Below are 3,937 nucleotides of genomic sequence, written 5' to 3' on the forward strand. Positions count from 1 at the left end.
CTCTTTTCTCAGAGGACTGTGTCTTAACCAACTTTGAATACCCAGAGCTTAACATAGTGCCTGGCCCTGGATTGTCGCACAGCTTGTTGAATGTAAGGTCCTAAGTGATGTTTATTAAATAGATTTTTTTTCTATAGGTGTCTTACATTTTTGGCGAAACATAAGCTCCTTAAAGATGGGGCATGTCTTACTTTTGTTTATATATCTCCAGTTCCTAAAACTTATCGGCTTGATTATGTAACAGACATTAATTGAGTGAAGACTCAGAAGTTAATCACCTATGGATTTAGTTCCTTCTTACTGTGTCTGTCCTCCTCCCTTTGTCTTACCCCCCACGGTTATAGCTAACCATTTTCAAGTGTGCTATTCATCGGCATTTTGGCATTACATTCATTCACAGAGTTGTGCGGTCATCATCTTATCTATTTCCAGAACTTTTTCATCATCCTGAATAGAAACAATAACTCTTAATTAAGTAACTCAGTAACTCTTAATTAAACAATAACTCTTTAATTCCTTCTTACCCCCAGTCTCTGGTAAACTGTATTCTACTTTCTTTCTTTTTTTTTTTTTTTTAAGATTGATTTTATTGGGCCTCCCCTGGTGGCACAGGTGGTTTAGCGCAGCGCTGTGAGGCTGCCTGCAGCCTCTGCAGCGTGGGTTCCATCCCGACTGGCCAGCAAGAATCCCACATGGCGTGGCAGACCTCTAATGTCTCGCCCGCTGCTCCCCTCATCAGTGTATTTCGGTCAGTCTGCCTGTTCTGTTCCCTGCTCTGTCTCTGGTGAATCCTTTCACCCTCCCGCGTGTCTGATCTATGTCCCGGTTCTTGTATGCATGAATAAATAAATCTTAAAAAAAAATAGTGACTTTAAAAAAAAAAGATTTATTTATACAAGAAGTGGGGTACAGGCCAGAGGCACAGGAGGGTGACAGAATTCACCAGAGACGGAGCGGGGAGCAGAACAGGCAGATGATGGAAAACAGCGCTGAGGGGAGCAGTGGGTGAGACAGGAGATGTCTGGTGTGCCATGTGGGTATCTCCCTGGCCAGCCAGGGATCAAACCCGTGCTGCAGAGGCTGCGGACAGCTTCATAGTGCTGCGCTCAACCTGCTGCGCCAGCGGGGAGGCCCTATTCTACTTTCTTGTTGGGAATTTGTCTATTCCAGGTGTCTCATATAAAGGTCTCATACAATATTTGCAATTTTGTGTCTGGCCCATTTAATGCTTGCAAAGTTCATCCATGTTGTATCATATATCAGAATCCATCCTTTTTATGGCTGAATAATATTCCATTATATGCGATTCCACTATATATTTTTATTAACACTAATTATGTGTTTATACTATATCTCTCTCACATTTAATTTATCTGACTGATGATGGACTCAGGTTGTTTTCACCTTTTGACAGTTTTGACTAATGCTGCATGAACATTGGTTTTTAAGTATCTGTATCTCTGTTTCCAATTCCTTTGAGTTATATGCCAGGAGTGAAATTGCTGGGTCATATGGTAATTCTGTTGAAAATTTTTTGAGGAACTGCCAAGCCCTTTTCCACAGCAACTGCACCATTTTACTTTCCTACCATCAATACATTAAGGGTACCATTTTCTCCATATCCTTGCCAACACTTGTTATTTTCCATTTTTTGATAATTGTTTTAATGGATGTGAAGTGGCCCTGGACCTAAATGAACAAACCAGAAGTTTAGACATTGGTTATATTTAGATCTGATGGATCCAATATATTTTTTGTATGTAATGTTTTTGTATGTATAAATATTTTTGTATGTAATGTTCTTCAAAGAGATAAATTAATTACATTAGCTACGTATTACATAACTGTAATTAAATACATACCATTAATGTATTCTTTTTTGCAAACAATAGTATTTTGATAAATTGGTGCTTATTGTAGTTATCTTTATATCCTTATACCCTCCTTATCTAAAAGATATTTAGTCAGCCAGTACAAGATGAATTATCCTTGGGTGATAAGATATAGTAAGTGAAAAAAGTAGGGTACTAAAATATGTATAGTAAGATTCCATATTTATAAAGAAGAATATATGCATATAAAAGACTGGATATATTTGTCCACAAATGTTGACATTGTCTATACATTATATTTTCCATAGTTTTTATTTTTTGTAATTTTCCATAGTTTTTAATCTTCCCCCATGAACATGTATTCTGTAATCAGTGTATCTTTTTGAAAATTAGTACATTCGGAATTATAAATTATTGCAAAAACCCTGTATAAATATGTGCATATGATATTTGCATAAGATTATAGCATGGAGAAAAACACCATGGGATAATATTTGGTTAACATAGGTTACTTGGTAGGGTTTCTTCATATGCATTTATATTGGCTAGTCATAAGGGAAGAACGGGCAGGGTTAAGCAAAGAAATGGTTAAATTTATACATCATTTAAGTGCAATAGAAAAAAATTAAGCAGGGTGAAAGCTTTAAAGGGTTCCAAGGATGGGAGAGGTTGCCGTTTATAATTGGTTGTATTTGTTAAGTCATTAAATATGAAGATTTAAATAAAAGGAAAATTAAATTGTGTAAAAAGTAATTAACTGTACTGTCCACCACTCAAGCTTATTTCTTTCCGAACTTTTCCTGTACTCGCATTCCCTTAGATATACTTTGGTTCTAGTTTTGCCTCAGCATCTGTCTTTTGAAATGCTACCCTGCTCCTTCAAGTTCAAATACGCAGTAATTTCATCCTTTATTCACTTCTTGACCTCTACTCAAGCAAGAAGTGACCTTTCCACACTGAATTCTTACAGTATTTGTTTACCCCCTTTTCCCTCAAGAAAAAGATGCCACATTTTGTTGTAGGCTGCTTGTCATCCTGGAAGCTCTTAGCACAGTATCTGTCTAGCACTTCGCCTTTGGTAAATGATGGTTTTTCTTTCTACCGATACTTTAAAAGCTCCTGTAAGGCGAGGGCCATGTCTTTCCGAACTTTATATCCTGCAAAGCAACTAGCAGTTGAGATGAGGGTCTTTAGAAACTTTTGAATGAATGGTGGTCCTTATTCTTTTCCTCTTATGCAGGTCACACTATATAGAGAAAACATTCTTGTTATTTATAATGTATCAGTATCTTTATGTGATAGTGATTCAGTATCCATAAGAAAATATTGATTTTACAGGATTTGCTATTAAAATTCATGCCGTTTACATGTGTGGAAGAGAAATTAGTGGTATAAGGTTCAATGTTTCTAGGTGTTTATTTAGCAGGATGAGCTGTCTGGATAATTTTTGTTTGCACGTATTCTCCTTATATTGTGTAGTGATTTTGTTAGCCCATTATTAATCACACCACGAGAATGATCATCCCTAAACCCTATTTTATTTGTGATTTTTTTTTTTTGGTACTTGTGTTAATGGTATATTTTATATATGGGTCTGTTCATTTTAAAATTAACAGTTGCTGCCTAAATGAAGTAGCAATGACAGATTTGGAGATGAAAAGTAAATTTTGGATTAAAAAGAGCTCTGTGTGACTTTGTGGCAAGAGTTAAAAATGAAAGTGGTTTCAGTTGTCTTTCACTATGGAACAGATAGCTTTACGTAATTGTTTTGAAGTAGATGATTTTAAACTTGTCTTTTAAGAAGTTGAAATCTTTTCTAAACTTGCTAACTTTTAAGAAGGGTGGATTGTCACATTTCTTCATATACATTTATATTGGCTAGTCATCTGGTGAACTTACTTGTTTGTGGTCAGCGATTGAGAAAGTGGATTGAGGAAGCTCAAAATACTGACCCAAACACCGCCTTGCAGCGCATCAGAATGCCCTTTTGGACAAGTTGGGAAACGGCCGAAGTCTTTCCTAAACTGGGGACATCCAGCTGGGATGAGATGGTGTTGCATTTTAAGCATTTGAACACATTTGTTCAGCAGAAACTTCTTGGGTGA

This window comes from Talpa europaea (genome assembly GCF_964194135.1).
Source record: "Talpa europaea genome assembly, chromosome: 11".
NCBI lineage: Eukaryota > Metazoa > Chordata > Mammalia > Eulipotyphla > Talpidae > Talpa > Talpa europaea.